The 17,355-nt window shown below is 42.0% G+C and overlaps 1 long non-coding RNA gene across 1 annotated transcript in view; it reads left to right on the forward strand.

Annotated features, from left to right (window-relative positions):
• LOC140845796 (uncharacterized) overlaps positions 1–17,355 on the forward strand; it is a 537,563-nt gene that overhangs the window by 12,193 nt on the left and 508,015 nt on the right. Inside the window, exon 2 of the long non-coding RNA XR_012124706.1 lies at positions 6,206–6,344. This is a non-coding gene — a long non-coding RNA (uncharacterized lncRNA). The remainder of the gene's footprint in view (positions 1–6,205; positions 6,345–17,355) is intronic.

Here is a 17,355-nt window from a genome sequence, read left to right on the forward strand (position 1 = left end):
TTTTGTTTTTTCCTTATGAGCAAAGGCTACCCTTCCAGGACCACCTGCCTACTTCTGAACTGTATTTCAAGAGAGAAATTACCTCCCTGATTAACATAGGAACTAAGGATCTGAAGGCTTTCTCTCCCACTTTGCATAAGCAGGCGACTGCCTCTTGCCTGCCCTGGAAGGGGACTAGGGGTTTATTTATGCAGGATTATACTACAAACAAGGAGATTAACAATGTTTACATATTGACAGTTGTCACTCTATTCCTGCCCTGCTTCTCTCACCGGTTCCCCGGATGTAGAGTCAGGCTTTACCTATATAAAGATTGGGGGAGTCTTGTGTGAAAAATATGACCGGCCCAAGAGAAAAAAGACCTTCATCTCCTGACATTGAGTGTTTGCCAATGAAACAGCCTAGGCAGATGACTACCCAGAAGACCAAAATTGCCAAGCCTCCCCCATGCACACAGAGCTTCCGTAAACTTGTTAGAGCAACACTTGTAAAGAGATACAGACAACCAGGGATCTTCAGACCTTTAGGAAAAGCATCCAGTAAGGCAGACAGAACGATCTGAAAGCAAGCATCTGGGAGGGGACAGGCACTAGGAAGGCAATAGGAAGAAGAAAATACGACCGAAGGAGATTATTCGTCAGAGAAAAGAAGATACTATAACAATAGGCAAAAAATAGTGACTGTGAAAAGTAACATTCAGAAAACAAAGATCCTGAAAATTAAAACTATGACAGAAGAAATGAAAATTCAGTGGAAAGGTGAGAAGATAAAGTTGGAGAAATTAGCCAGAATGTAGACCGAAAGATCATTTTAAAGCATCCCAGTATCACCTGACAATTTTCCAGAATCAAAGAGCCCGTGGACTCCTGGGAGTGTAAATGGATCCGACCAATTTGGAAAACCACTTGGCACTGCCTGTGGAGTGGAAAGTAGGCATAACATAAGGGCTTGTGTTTTTATAACAAGACTATGAGCTCCAATTGACCATTTAAAATATGTGCATGTGTAACTTTAAAAAGAAATTCAGATTTTAAGGAAAGCTATGAGACCAGTTTCCTTCCATAACAATAGCTACTGTTTACTGAGGACCTGTGAAGCATGAAAACAAGTTTTTTCAGATATCATTTCTAATGTTTACATGAACCCTGGAAGTGAGCTATTATCATCACCATTTATAGAGAAGAAAACTACCCCTGAAGAGAACCTGAGACTTTGCCAGCACCACGTCTGTCTGGCTGCAGAGCTCGCCTTCTGCCTCCCAGGCCTGCCTTTATGTCTCTGAGGTCGTTTGCCAGGACCTACCTAGGGATACGCCTATTCCTGACTTCATGGCAACTGGGGTTCCCGTGACTTTGCCGAGTAACGTACATTCATGACGGTGGCGGTAATAGCAAGAGGTTCTGAATTCGATCCAAGTAATGGCGACTTTGGTCTATTCTGGCAACTGACGCATTTAGAGAGCTTTTTCACGGGCTGCTTCAGGAGACAGAGCCCTCAGATGCCACGGGCCTCTCCAGGACAGACATGTTCAGTAGAACTGGGAGGGTGGATGGCGTACGGCTTTTGATTCTCTCTTTCTGTGAGCTGGTTTTCGACTGTTAGGTCCTGTAGAGGTAACTTCTAAATAAACTAGAACTGACAGATAGTGAACATATAGCTAGGGCTGTAGCCACAGGAATCGATGCATTTCAAGTCCCACGTAAGAGAAAACAGTCAAGATGTTTCACGTCCTTTCCGAGTGATGAATGCAATTTACGCAAGGAGCAAGAAACAATGACTGGGAACAGACTGTGTGAGAGCCCATCTCGCAGACAGAAAAGAGGTGTGTGACGGGGGCGAGGTGGCTGACCTGAGGAACTGCCAACGACGTTGCCTCTGAAAGTTAAGCAAAACTTGCCTGACATAGCCGAGGATTTTTCTATGGAATCCTCACTGTCATGTGACCTTCATCGAGAATTTTCCAGATTATTGTCTTCTACTCAGGTCACTGAGTTTCCTAATCCTTCAAAATTAATTATATATTAACTAGCTTGTTTATGTCTCCTTAGGTTTATATGGCTCTGAATTCTTAACTATTAATTAGATATTAACTAGCATGTTGGTGTCACTAAGTTTACATGGCACTGTCAATTTCATCACTACCCAATTGAAATCTCACATGAAACCCTAATAGGCTCTGTCCCTACTGATGATGGAGAAAACTGATGTGTAAAACATAAGTGCCTTTTTCTAGGTGATACAGCTTTTAAAAGACATGGAGCCAGAAAGTGAACCCGGGCTGACTCCAAACACTTACAGTGCGTCTGCCCTGCACTGTATCTCCCACTGAATTTCAGACTTCACTGAATTCAGCGCTCAATAAACAGGGAAAGATGATATACACTCAGTTCTTCATTATCTGTATCAATAACAATGCTTCATCGTGCCAGCAACAGTAAATCACAGATAATTACCCAAATGTTTCAAGGCCTTAGCTGAGTATTTTTTTCTTAATTTTTGGAATAGATTATATATGAACATGATAAAAATTCTGAAAGTTGTCATCCATCCTTGACCCTACAAGGTACACCTGTAACTGTATACAGTACAGACATGCCTCAAAACACTCACAAACGGTAGCAGACCACATGTTCTCTTCTGCAACGTGATTTCGTTCAGATAGCAATGTTACTCAGGGCTCATTCACTTAGAGATATCTCACACCTGTTATTGACTGCAGAATATTTCATTGTATATATGTGGTGTCACTTATTCAGCCAGTCCACAACTAAAGGGTTTTGATTTTTACCTGATTGTTTTCTATTACCAAAAAAAGTTACATTTAAATTTCCCTTCACATACCTATTTGTGATAATATTGCAGTCCAAATATGTGCACATAAATTTTCATAGGTATTTAATTTTGATGTAAGTGGAATTTGTGCATTAAAAATTTGTAATACAAATGTACAAATTTATGCCTGACTGAGCCCCATTAAGGCTTCTATATAAGCTTTTAAGATTCTGCGGGGTGGGTATGCAGAACTGTTCACGGTGTGCTACCCCAAATCAAGGCTCGTACGGAAGTTCCCTTGCTTAGGAAACCTGCCACGTACCGATGTGGCACGGGGTGCCTCTTCTCTGCTCTCTCTGTCCAGGGGCCAGGTACAGATTTCACCCCAGAGAATTCGGGAGGTGGCTCCTTATGTTCCCACCCACACTGTATGAAAGTATCTGTTTCACCTCTCCAATATAACACACAGTCAAATTTTCGTTTTTCTCCAGTCTGAGAGTTAAAAAGTAGAATCATAGTATTATTTGAATTTTGCTTGTTTTGAGTAAGGTTGACCACCTGCTGAAATGCTGGAAAGCCATATGTATTTCCATACTGTTTTTTGCCCATTTTCCCTTTGCGTTGTTACTATTTTTTATTGATTTCTTGGAATCCTTCCATGTATTGCAAAAATGTTCTCCTACTTGTTATTTGCAAGCTGGAGGAAGAGCATTATCTGGCAGCGGGAACAGCAAGGGGAAATACCCTGAGGTGGGCAGAAAAAAACAGGAAGAACAGTGAGGCTGTTTTTCTCCACTTGGAGATTTCTTTTCAAACAGGAATTAAAATTGTTATGTAGACAAACTCATTATTTTTTATATTACAGTTTTAAGTGGTTTCAAGGCCATCGTCATCCGAGATTACAAACATTTCTCCCATGTTTTCTCCTTTTGTATGTTGAGATCATCTATCCACCCATAATTAATTTTTGTGAAAAATAAGTACAAATATATTTTTCCCCAGATGGCTACTCAGTTCTTCTAACAACATTTATTAGACAATTCCTCTTTTACCTAGTGTTTAGAAGGATGTTTTTATCATATCTTAAATTCCTGTATGTATTTGAGTCCATTTCAGGACTCTGTTCTGTGCTACACTGTTGTCCTTTCGAGCCGAATACCATACTGCTTTAATTAGCATAGCTTTATAATATCTTTTTCTCTCTGGTTGGGTTTACCTTCTCATTACTCTCCTTTCCCAGAATATTCTTGATGAATCTTGTAAGTTTATTTTTCCACTTTAACTTTAGAATTAGCTTGTTTCATTACCGATATTCCTGTTGGTGTCTTTATTGGGGTAGCATTAAATGGACATTCCTTAATACTAGTCTTATTAGCTATCATTTGAATTTTAAGGTGAGTTTTCTTAAGTCAACAAAGGTAGGAGGATAAGTATTAGTAATAATATCACTTTGTAGAGGAAGAGGAGATCTTCTGAGAGGTTCCAAATGCCCTTACTGCTCAAAGTCACAGTCATGACAAGTCTTGAAAAGGCCTAGGCCCAGATTTTCTCCCTTATAGTCTCAATCTTTCTGTCTAAGTATATGGCCTACCACCCAGTCAGTCTCATCTATTGCTGTGTGACAGGGAGTGGCAGGTCCAGGAGACCAAGGAAGCACTTGCTTATGGCATGCAATACTGCTAAGAAACGTGGGGTAGTGAAACTAGCTTTAGGGTGGGGACGACTTCATTCCCTCTAGGACTTGGCTATTTCCTACCCGTGAGAACTCAGGAGAATTATTCAACTTTTGCAGAAACTCAACTTCATCAGTACAGGGTAGATGGTACTTAATTTCCAGAGGGTTGGTGACAGTGTACCCTACCCTTTTTGGCTTTTTGGAGTTACTTAGTAAATGGTAGATTCTTTTTCCGTGTTCAGAAATGTTACATACTTTCCCATGTGACATTGTGATTTTTGTGATCACCTTATAGTGGTCGGTTTGCCAGATTACTGATCTTTTTCCCTCTCCAGCTAAGGTGTCAGGCTGTAATAAGAGGCGAATCTTTGGCCTGTGTAGGGTGTGTGGCTTTGCCCTCCACAGTTATGCATCAGGCCTCTCGCCCACCACTTTAGAGCACGTTTTTGTTTTCATTGAAGATTCCCCCCAACCCATTTTTTTCTAAGACTCATTTTTACTGGAAAATAGCCATTTAAAATAAATCTGCTTAGAGAGGGACCAGAACTTAATGGTAAATACTGGAAAAGGTTTAAAGTGATTATTTGTCTTGAAAACTAAAACTAAAACTTATGGAAATAAGTTTATTGGAATAAAATCAGCAATAATTGCAATTATGAACTCAGAGTGAACAAGAATTAATCAAGATTGATGTGTGTTTTGGTAGAAAATTTTTTCTAAGACAATGGTATATGATGTCATCTACTTCACATTCTTGCATCATAAGCAAAAAAACTTGAGGCTTCATCAGTTTTCCTAAGATTCTCTTTTAATCAGGTGGTATTTAAATAATTTTTTCTTTGCTGTACCCAGCTGTTATTATCCCTGCTAATTTTCTATTTTCTCACTTGTAAAATGTTCTGTCTTTGCTGAATCATCATCTGTCAATGGCTTTGCTGATAATTCTAGCAGTTCTCAACCATAACTTTTGGTGACTTTATGAATTCGTTCATCTTTTTGCAAGTCTGGCAATTTCACTTTGCAGTTGTCTTGCATTGAATTTTTACTAAATTTTTAATAAAGTTTGTGACATCTGATAGTCAGTGTGGTTGTCTGAATCACGGCCTCCCCAATGATGTCCATACCCTGATCCGTGGAACTTGAGAATGTCACCTTACTTGGCAAATGGGACTTGGTGGATACGGTTAAGTTAAGGCTCTTGGGATCTGAAGGGTCCTTACCCTGGTTACTCAGGTGAGCCTCATGTAAGCACAGAGGTCGTTCTAAGAGGAAGGCAGGTCAGAGTGAGTAGTGGATGTGGTGATGGAAGCAAGAGACAGGAGAGGGGCAGCCGCCAGCCAAGGGAAGCCTGCTTCCTCTAAAGGTTGGGAGAGGCGAGGACCAGATTCTCCCTTGGAATTTCCAGGAGCGAATCTGCCAACCCCTTGATATTATCTGCTCAAGACTCACCTCCGACTTGTGACCTTGGAACTGTAGGAGAATGACTTTGGGTCGTGTCGCAGCACTTAGTGTACAGGAATAGGAAACTAATAAAGCCGGATGCTAAGCACACGTGACCTCAGAGAGCACAGGAGTGCGTAGATGCTGCTGTGAGAAGTGTGCAGTACACAGAACTCATTTACCGAATATTTAAATGACTTAGCTTCTCCACACAGCCTATCACTGTGGTAGATGAGGGTCTGTACCTGTGTGTGTACAACGAAAAATGAATATTCAAATACCAATTTATAAAATGCTCTTCCCTCTTTTCCTCGTCAGGCGCTGGGATTCCTCCCTGCAGAACTGCTGGATCTAATTGGGAAATGGCCAGAGATACTGAAGACTCTGTGGAGCTCCGAGGCCTGAACAGGAGAAAGTGCCCGACACGATCTCAGGAGTGACGGGAAGACACTGGCAGGTCAGTGAGCAGTTCAGCCGACCGAGTCTGGATTTTTTAAGAGACAGAGCATGGGAACAGGGGCAGCTGTGCCAAGAAGCAGGACTTTGGGGGACAGAGATGAGTAAAGAGGACTTTTGGAAAGTGTTACCGTGTGTTGGGTATTGTAATGTACACTTCTCTCGCTTCCCAACCAGCTTCCCTTAGTGAAAGTCTTCAGTAATGATTTGGAGTTAGGTTTTTGCTTTTAAGTTTTTAAAAATAGCTTTGTTGTGAGGCTGGTCTTAAAGCAGGAGCAGGCACAACTTTTTTTGGATGGCGTGTTATCAAAACAGACTAGTATTATTTCTTACCGGGGGCTTCTAAGCCAGCTCTCTCTGACCTGTGGTGCTCTAGGCTGCGACCCAGATGTCGGCAGTTTTCTGCTCTTTAGCATGTCGGGTACAGCCTTCTTGTGGGTTGCCTTCTGGGGAGGCCTTTATGGCAATTCATTATCTCTGCTGTGTGCAAGGCCTTCAGGAGAGGAGCCTCTCTAACCCCAGCCTCGTGCTCCTGTTTCTCATTTTCTTTGCTGTTCTGAACTTATAACAGTCCAACATCTGTCATTTGGAATTCCTTTCTCCGGCTGCGGTGTCCTTGACCTATCTTGGAATTGGAAGGCTATTCCTCTCTGGGGCAGCTCCTACACTGCTTTCATGAGCACCGTGTGGGAATTTGGGAGTAAAGTCAACCAACTGTGTACCTTGGCACACAAGAGGCCACATCCTTGCACCACTTCATACACCATCAACCAAAGTTTAGTTCTGATCAGTAATGACCTTGATTACAACCAGATCCCAGGATGTGACCCGCAGGAAGTGCAGACCACCTAGCCAATTTCCACCTCGCATTTGGTGATTTTCAGCCGGAAGCACTTGGAGGCTTCTAGGCAGTTCCACTTAAATGTCTCCTTTATTGTCTCTTCTCTCCTAGTCCTAGAGAAAATCAGAGGCATTTGTCAACTGTGAAATACCCTCTCTATGTTCTTGGGCTCGTGGGTGTTGCATGAGATTAGCCTAGGATGTGCTATGGGATTTGAGTGTTTTGATTTTATTATTGTTATTTCTCCCCCCCGATTTAAGTTTAGCTGAATGATTAGCAGCTGGCCAGAGAGGTCATTTGGGGGCACAGCTTACGGGGAGTGCCACTGTGCAGTCGAGTGTGTTCATGCTTCGACTCCCTGGTGAGAAAGAGGGGCTCTGTGGAAGTATTTATGACCTGAACTGGTAACTTCGGAGGGAACATAATAGGATGTATTCTCCTTTTGGCCCCGAGAGCTCTGTGTTGGAGCCCACACACTGCTAGTGCATCAGGAAACACAGGCAACCCCGAAGAGCCCGGGCTTCTGACTGGCCTGGGTAGCCGACAGGCGGGCACGTGGTGGTGGCTAGTAGATGTGTTTTTGTCTTTTCTGCCTCCGAGGGCATAATTAAGCCCTGAGCAATTATTGAAGAGAGCTAATAGCTCTGGAAGTGCAAAATAAAGTGTCTTTAGTACAGATGAGAAGCAAGGACTGGTGTCAGCAAATTTTTTTTTTTTTGAGAGGGCATCTCTCATATTGATCAAATGGTTGTTAACAACAATAAAATTCTGTATAGGGGGGTCAATGCTCAATGCACAATCATTAATCCACCCCAAGCCTAATTCTCATCAGTCTCCAATCTTCTGAAGCATAATGAACAAGTTCTTACATGGAGAACAAATTCTTACATAGTGAATAAGTTCTTACATGGTGAACAGTGCAAGGGCAGTCATCACAGAAACTTTCCATTTTGATCACACATTATGAACTATAAACAATCAGGTCAAATATGAATATTTGTTTGATTTTTTATACTTGATTTATATCTGAATCCCACATTTCTCCCTTATTATTATTATTTTTAATAAAATGCTGAAGTGGTAGGTAGATGCAAGATAAAGGTAGAAAACATAGTTTGGTGCTGTAAGAGGGCAAATGTAGATGATCAGGTGTGTGCCTGTAGACTAAGTGTTAATCCAAGCTAGACAAGGGCAATAAAACATCCACGGATGCAGAAGATTTCTCTCAAAACAGGGGGGATGAGGTTCTAAGCCTCACCTCTGTTGATCCCCAATTTCTCACCTGATGGCCCCCCTGTGACTGTGCCTGTCTTAGGTTGTTCCTCCCTTGAGGAATCTTATCCGTCTCTGGCTAACCAGTCATCTTCTGGGGCCATACAGGGTAATTGAAAGTTGGTAAGTGAGAGAGAAAAGCAATATTGTTTGAAAAGGATAGCTTTTTACTTCTTTGCAGATTTATGCCCTGTGGCTTCTATGCCCAGCATTTGTCTTGAGGTATCTTTACCACTTGGAAGAATTAGGATACTCGGTAAATTCGATATGAGGCACGAATTCTGTTTAAGGGTTGTAATTAGGAAGGAAGAAGAAAAGCTATAGAGGTAGCAGACGGAAGAAAACAAGGGAAGATTGATTATTTCTTTGACATATCTTCTTGTAGAGTAACTTCAGCATGTATAGGTTTTAAACTACTAATTAAATTGCACACACACATTAACATAATAGGAGTACAGTTACATAACCAAAGCAGACCTATAATTACCAGCCATCTCCAGTGAAACCAAGAAAACCAGTTAGGCACCCTAGGCATTTGTGAAAATTTATCTATGATATGATGGATCTTGTCCAACTGAACTTGAACAGTCTGAGAGAAATCAGACAAATTAAAACAACCCATTCCTGGGAACTGTTCACATCCCATATGTTCTTTTAACAGTAGATGGCCTGTAGTTGTAAGATTTTGGAGCGCCACAACTTACACTTCTCCTAATTCTTGGTTAAGTTCCAACAGTATAGCTCCAGTCAAATTAGCTGTTTTACTGTATGCACAGGCCAGCTTAGATATCTCCTTCTTCATTCCCATGGCAAGTCCAGGAACCGGTGGGATGGATGCAGCTACAACTGTAGCAGAACCTGGATCTTTGTTGAGGTTTTTTGATGATCATCTTCTGGTATGACTCTTCCAGAGAATGTTGATGTTGGAAGTACTTCTTCATATCGTATCTTAGTTCATTTTCTGGGTAACCAAATTAGGCTTTGATCCTCTGTATAAACACAAACAGACCCTTTGCCCACACTTTGATATGCCCTTTATACCATTGTGTAGAACTCATTGGAGGTCACCACATAGGAACTGCTTTTTTTTTTTAAAGAGAAAGGTATATTATCAGAAAAATGTACCTCCATAGCCGATCATCAGACACCCTTTAAGTGATCAAAATTAAGTTTATTTAAAGCATGCATTAATTGTTGATTTACAGTTAGTTTTTTCCTATCAGGGAGTAATCCCCCTTTTCTTTCTTTCTTTTTTTTTTGTTATCTTTAATCTACACTTATATGCAGAACACTATGTCTACTAGGCTCTCCCCTATACCAGGTCCCCCCAACAAAACCCCCTACAGTCACTGTCCATCAGCATAGCAAAATGCTGCAGAATCACCACTTGTCCTCTCTGTGCTGTACAGCTCTCCCCTTTCGCTCCCTCATTATGCATGCTAATCTTAATACCCCCTTCTTCTCCCCACCCCCCTTATCCCTCCCTACCCACCCATCCTTCCCAGTCCCTTTCCCTGTGGTACCTGTTAGTCCATTCTTGGGTTCTGTGATTCTGCTGCTGTTTTGTTCCTTCAGTTTTTCCTTTGTTCTTATACTCCACAGATGAGTGAAATCATTTGGTATTTCTCTTTCTCTGCTTGGCTTATGTCACTGAGCATAATACCCTCCAGCTCCATCCATGTTGCTGCAAATGGTAGGATTTGCCTTCTTCTTATGGCTAAGTAATATTCCATTGTGTATATGTACCACATCTTCTTTATCCATTCTTCTACTGATGGACACTTATGTTGCTTCCAATTCTTGACTATTGTAAATAGTGCTGCGATAAACATAGGGGTGCATCTGTCTTATTCAAACTGGACTGTTGCATTCTTAGGGTAAATTCCTAGGAATGGAATTCCTGGGTCAAATGGTAAGTCTGTTTTGAGCATTTTGAGGAACCTCCATACTGCTTTCCACAATGGTTGAACTAATTTACATTCCCACCAGCAGTGTAGGAGGGTTCCCCTTTTTCCACAGCCTCGCCAACATTTGCTGTTGTTTGTCTTTTGGATGGTAGCCATCCTTACTGGTGTGAGGTGATACCTCATTGTAGTTTTAATTTGCATTTCTCTGATAATTAGTGATGTGGAGCATCTTTTCATGTGTCTGTTGGCCATCTGTATTTCTTTTTTGGAGAACTGTCTGTTCAGTTCCTCTGCCCATTTTTTAATTGGATTATTTGTTTTTTGTTTGTTGAGGCATGTGAGCTCTTTATATATTTTGGATGTCAAGCCTTTATCGGATCTGTCATTTACAAATATATTCTCCCATACTGTAGGACTTCTTTTTGTTCTATTGATGGTGTCTTTCGCTGTACAGAAGCTTTTCAGCTTAATATAGTCCCACTTGTTCATTTTTGCTGTTGTTTTCCTTGCCTGGGGAGATATGTTCAAGAAGAGGTCACTGATGTTTATGTCTAAGGGTTTTTTGCCTATGTTTTTTTCCAAGAGTTTAATGGTTTCATGACTTACATTCAGGTCTTTGATCCATTTTTAATTTACTTTTGTATATAGGGTTAGACAATGGTCCAGTTTCATTCTCCTACATGTAGCTGTCCAGTTTTGCCAGCAATATCTGTTGAAGAGACTGTCATTTTGCCATTGTATGTCCATGGCTCCTTTATCAAATATTAATTGACCATATATGTTTGGGTTAATGTCTGGAGTCTCTAATCTGTTCCACTGGTCTGTGGCTCTGTTCTTGTGCCAGTACCAAATTGTCTTGATTACTATGGCTTTGTAGTAGAGCTTGAAGTTGGGGAGTGAGGTCCCCCTACTTTATTCTTCTTTCTCAGGATTGCTTTGGCTATTCGGGGTCTTTGGTGTTTCCATGTGAATTTTTGAATTATTTGTTCCAGTTCATTGAAGAATGTTGCTGGTAGTTTCATAGAGATTGCATCGAAACTGTATATTGCTTTGGGCAGGATGGCCATTTTGTCGATATTAATTCTTCCTAGCCATGAGCATGGGATGAGTTTCCATTTGTTAGTGTCCCCTTTAATTTCTCTTAAGAGTGACTTGTAGTTTTCAGAGTATAGGTCTTTCACTTCTTTGGTTAGGTTTATTCCTAGGTATTTTATTCTTTTTGATGCAATTGTGAATGGAATTGTCTTCCTGATTTCTCTTTCTATTCGTTCTTTGTTAGTGTATAGGAAAGCCACAGATTTCTGTGTGTTAATTTTGTATCCTGCAACTTTGCTGTATTCCGATATCAGTTCTAGTAGTTTTGGGGTGGAGTCTTTAGGGTTTTTTATGTACAATGTCATGTCATCTGCAAATAGTGACAGTTTAAGCAAATTTTTTAAGAAGGTGAATCAAACGGACAAGCCTGAGTTGTCTTTTTTTCCGGAGAGAATTTGGTGAGCAGAAAGAATCTGTTACGGATGGAATCATCTACTAAACAAAGATGAAGATTCTTAGATAAAAATCTATGTGTTGCCAGGTGGCTGGCATGTCAGCATTATTTTGGCAGAAAGTAAATAGAAAGGCCATATGTGAGGTGTGAGAAAAAAAAAATGGGGATCAAGCCATGTGTTATTCCATGGACATATCCGATCAGTTTTCCTCCATGTGCCAGAGGAAGAAGTTACGTTGCCATGTTGGGCAAGGCTCACAAATGGCTCCCCAGGGAAGAAGTAAATAATATCTAAAGCCTGCAGATGGAACTTTCATTAAGAAATTCATCTCTGGGTACCCCACGGTTTATGAAGTCTTTTAGAGATTGTGGAGGAAGGCAGTATATCTCAGTGTACAAGACCAGACTGATTGGGGTGAGGAATTTAAATTTTTAGGGTCAGAAATATACCTCACCTTTTAAAACAGGCTTAATGAGAGGGGAGCAGACAAATGTTGCTTTAAAAGCCATTCTGATTTTTCCTGTGTTGTCCTTTATCTATATTACCACTCCTGTTGCAGTTTCATGCACTTTACAAATTGGTATTAATGGCATTTTCACATAAGAGTTTCAAGGTCACAATTTCATAAGTTGAGTAAATAAATAAATCTCTCTACCATTGCCTTGCTGTGTACTTAATATCTATATATTCATTATTTTCTGCATTCATAAAATGCCAGTACTGCTATGTACTGCTATGAATAAAATTTGTGCTTCTTGTCCAGAGCTTGTTTAACTAGAAAATACAAGTGGCAGTGCTTAACATAACATTTTTCAAAGATGAGCAAGTGGAAATATTTATCCTGCTCTTGCACTGCCCATTTTCAGGTTTTCTTCCATAAAAACAAGTGATAATAATGGCAGCTATTATTAATGTGCATTGAAAATGTACTATGCGAAAGGTATTTTGCATGTAGGTCCTTATCCGAATGCACATACGTTCTCATCTTATCCTCATTTTATGGTGGAGGAAATAGGCTGAGAGAGTTGAAGGGACTTGCTTCTGTAACCAAGGGTAGTTAAGTATCAGAGCCAGATCAGACCTGGGCTGTCTCGATTTTGAAAGCCCGGCTCTTTCTATTTTCCTACCATGTTTTGAGAACAGGATCCCTCTGCAGTCTCGTTGGGCCACACCCTCCCTGACCTCCACCTGCTTCAGAGGCTTGTGCCCTGATGCATTATTGAAGTAAGATTTTCTGCTATGGCATCACTCAGAATAGGCTGGGTTTTGCTGTGGGATAAACAACCCCCGAATCTCAGTGGCTTGAAACAGCAGATATTTATTGTTCGTCAGCCTTGGGTACCTACCACCTGTCCATCTGGCTCAGAGGCATCTGAGTCATGATTTCCTTACTCATAGGCCAGGCTACATAGCTGGACCCTGTGATTGGGTGAGGGAATGGACCAATCAGGCACTGGTTATTATAACATTCTGCCTGGAAATGACACATGCACTTCCTCCCATTTCATTGGCCAGAGCAGTTCACTGGCCCCGCCTAATTTCACAAGCACAGGGACACATGCCCAGAAGGCAGGCAAGCATCAGTGCCAGTCACGATGTAGGGTCACAGGTATTCCGAAGAAATCTATGTTGGTTTTAAATACGTTAGCTTTGAGAAAATTATAGTACCTATTAGCTGCAATTGTAAAAGGTCCCTAGATCTGTTCTAAGGTTCAGAAAAGGCATGACTGTTCCAGATATTGTTATAATACATTACCTATATTAATGACTTCCTTGTAGAAGAATTCAGTGGTGACATCTTTCAGAAGGCATTATTTGTAATGATTTGTCTGTTAGCTGGATTTTAAGGAAGAGAGAGGTAGATTTATAAGTAACCAGCTCAGATATGTTGAGAAAATAAAGGATAGAAAAGTTTCCCTAATTCGTCTGAGTATTCTTCCCAAGGGTTCCCAATTGTATAATTCATAGCACAGACTGAAAATTAGAATTTAGATTTATAACTCAAATGGGATAGATCATTTGGTACCTTCTTCTGGGGTTGTTTTTGCAAAATAGAAAGGTGTAAATTCACTCTCAAATGTCAATTTGAACAAGCCCATGAGGCAAATAAATGACAGAAAGATTGGCTGGAGAAACGTCCCCAGCAGAGAGGACAATGTTGGTTGGGACTTGGAGGCAAGAGAAACCTTTGCTGTTCTAAAATAAAAATTCTGTGCCGTGATTGCAATTAATAATAGCATGTCATCTAAAAATAGAATGAAATAATCTGGAACTCCTATCTTGTAGTTTAATCCAGAATTTGGGATTTTAACTTTGGCCTTAAAATTTTGTGCTGCTTCCAGTGTTAGGTAAGCATAGCAGCCCTGCAAAGGCGCAGTATAGCTACCATAGTTCTCAGTTTCTGCCTCGCAGCGCCAGGCAGTGCCCCTGTGTGCTCTGTGGAAGATGCAGCCACACAGTCAAAGGAATATTTTCCCAGAGGTTGCCTGGGTTCTGCAATTTTCAGTAATTGGGAAAGACAGCCTTGCATCTGGTCTTTCTCTTAAATATGTTCCCTTCGATTCTCCGCAGTGTGCCCTGGCTTCTCTTCTGCCAGCCTCTCTGACTGGGGTGGCGGGGTCTGTGTCGTGCATTACTGAGTGGGATTTGGGGTCTCCCTGAACGAACTCCTACTCCTGAAATCCCCTCTCGCTTTGCAGCCCAGTGCCCGGAACAGCTTTCTGCCGTAGTGATGCGCTTGGAGGGAACGCAGCCCCTGCAGACGGGCTTGAAGAACTGGGGGGCCTTGGGCAGCTAACATGCTTCTTCTGTCTTGAGCTCACACCCCGGGACATAGCTAATGTTTGTACATGCAGATTTCTTTTCCCTTTTACTTATTGGTCCCCGCAGCAAACCTGGGAAGTTGATGAGTCGCATAAATTGTGATGGGTTTTTATTGTTTTTTTCCCTCAATTTCACTGGTAAGAAAATGGAGACTGGCGTCTTGGCCAGGTCGAACAGCTAGAAAATTCTGGAATACGGCTTTTCAGACGCCCCAGGCCTGTGCTCGTACACAGTCGTGACAACTGCTTATTAGGGTTCCAGCAGGAGGAACAGTAACATGGAAGCAATAATCACAGTCCAAGTACCCCCTCAGCGTCTCGTCTCCATAGTTACCAGCAGGTGTTGACCTGGACCTGCCTGGCCGGGCAGCCGGTGCTGATGCGCTCTGCTGCCCTCTGCTGGCCAAGCGGCCCGTTGTTCTCACTCCCTGGTTCCTCAGGACTTAACCGTGCCTCCTGCAACATCCTTCAGCAGGGTGTGCCGCTCTTACACTAAAGTGAGAAGCCTTCTGCTTGGTACTTGACTTAACGAAAATGTCAGAGAAAATCAAAGGAAGCAAGACTTGATATTTCTTCAACAATATACAATGATGTGTGAAAAAGCTCCCTTCCCCCTGCCGTGTGCTGAGGGGTACGGGCACTTACCCAGTTCCCGGGGTGGCCCTTGCCCCCCCTCGGCTCTGGCATTCTTCTAATTCCCTTTAGAAGAGAGTAAACTCCCTTCTCTGAGTCATGCCGGGGGCGGGCGCCAAGAGGACCAGGTGCTGCAGGGACTTCTTGCACCCCCGGGGGCTGCGGAGCCCAGACACCGGTGGGCTGGCACCTCTTGGGCACCCAGGGGGCCAAGGCCGGCAGGGAACTTGGAAAGGAGCCTTGACTGGAGATCAAAAAGGCAGGTTCGGGCTCTGCGCGTGGCAGTGAGGGGTGGTCTTCTAGTGGGAAGAGGGGGTTCTTCATGGAGTGGGTCCCAGTCCGACAGGGCAGCCAAGACCTCAAGGCGAGCACGTGGGAACCGAGGGGCAGTGCTTACGGCTGGGGCAGATGAAGAGGGTCCGCTGGTTAAGATTTGGTCAACAAACAACAAGCCAGACTTCTCATGTGCTAATCTGAGATTTTGTGGCTTGTCGTCTTCACGAATATAGAAAAGTGATTACCCGTGGCAGCCCTGAGCACGGTCGGCAGGAGTGGCCCGTCCACACCACCTCCAGTGTACCAATCTATCCTTGGGATGATTTATATAAATTACAACACCTGTCACGACATTGTCTGGAACAAATGCCAGGAGAAAGTTGGCAAATTACCTTGTATCAGTAGTTCTCAAAGTGTGGTCCCAGGCCGAGCAGCGTTACCATCCCTCAAATAGAAATGCAGACTCTCAGGCCGCATCCCAGACTCACTGAATCAGAAACTCGGGGTGGGGCCCAGAACTCTGTGTTTTAACAAGCCTTCCAGGGGACTGTGATGACGCTCAAGTCTGACCGTCACTGCCTTAGATTATATGTATGGATGACTAGTGTCAAATCCTTTCTGCTAAGGAAGGACTATACATAATGTGTAGAAGGACAGGAAAAGACGCAGAAAGGTAGGGTGAAAATTTAAAAGACACATGTCTCTGCTGTATTTGGAATGACTAAGATTGCTCGAAGTTTGACCACTGGATAAATGTGGGTAATAACCACACCCCATGCAGTTTAGAGGTGGCTTGCCAAGATCACAGAAAGAAATGATGACAGCCAGGATCGATCCGGCCCACTCTGCAATTGTTCTAGGGCGCTGTTGTGAGGTATTGCCCTGTGTCCTGACTCTGTGACCTTCTTTGATATAAATGCAGTGAAATGATATCTCCCTGAAAAGGGCAAGACCAGAATTATTTCATTGAAATAAATTTTCTCTGGGGGACAAAAGAAATCGGCAAAGTCTTCTGAAAATTGTATTAAAAATACCTATTCACTTTGGGAAATAATAAATGACCAGCCATCAGAAGGCTTCTTTTTAAATCCTTTATTAAAATTATGATTCATAAGGCTTCAATTAAAAAAACATACAGAAAGTCCATAAGCATCACGCTAGTCTTCACTATCTAGTCGTTTCTTTCTTGAAAAATCCTGCATTTAAAAAAATATGGTGTTATATAGTAAAGGGCGTCTGGAGACTTTAGTCCTTATGGCTGGAAATGCCTGAAATTGCAAAATAAGTCACTGATTGTCATCTTGTGCCAGAGAGATGAAGGGAAACCTGTTCTTAATTACTGGGCAGCTGGTGTGTGTTAATTGTTTGCTTTTTATAAGCAATAAAATAAAAGGAGTATTCCTTAAGTTTCCTTACACACTGTTAATGCATTGCCTCCCACACTTGGCATGCATCACAGTCTCCAAGGAACTTGTTAAAAATTTAGATTGCCCACCTCTTGAGGTTCTGATTTAGTAGGGATATGATTTTTAACAAGCATCTAGACAATTTTCGTGCAGGTGGTTTAAGGGCCACACTTTTCAAAACCCTGCCCAGGGCCTACCCATAATTTATGTGCTCATTATTTGAGCATATCTAAAAGTGATGGACAATTCATAAAGAGCCATTTTAGTGTAGGTAAAGACTTAACTGTGGGCAACACATGCTTATTCCAATAAAACCTTGTTATTTGGCACTTGGGGAAAATGAGTATTACACAAAAAAATAAGTT

This window comes from Manis javanica, chromosome 13 (assembly GCF_040802235.1).
Source record: "Manis javanica isolate MJ-LG chromosome 13, MJ_LKY, whole genome shotgun sequence".
NCBI lineage: Eukaryota > Metazoa > Chordata > Mammalia > Pholidota > Manidae > Manis > Manis javanica.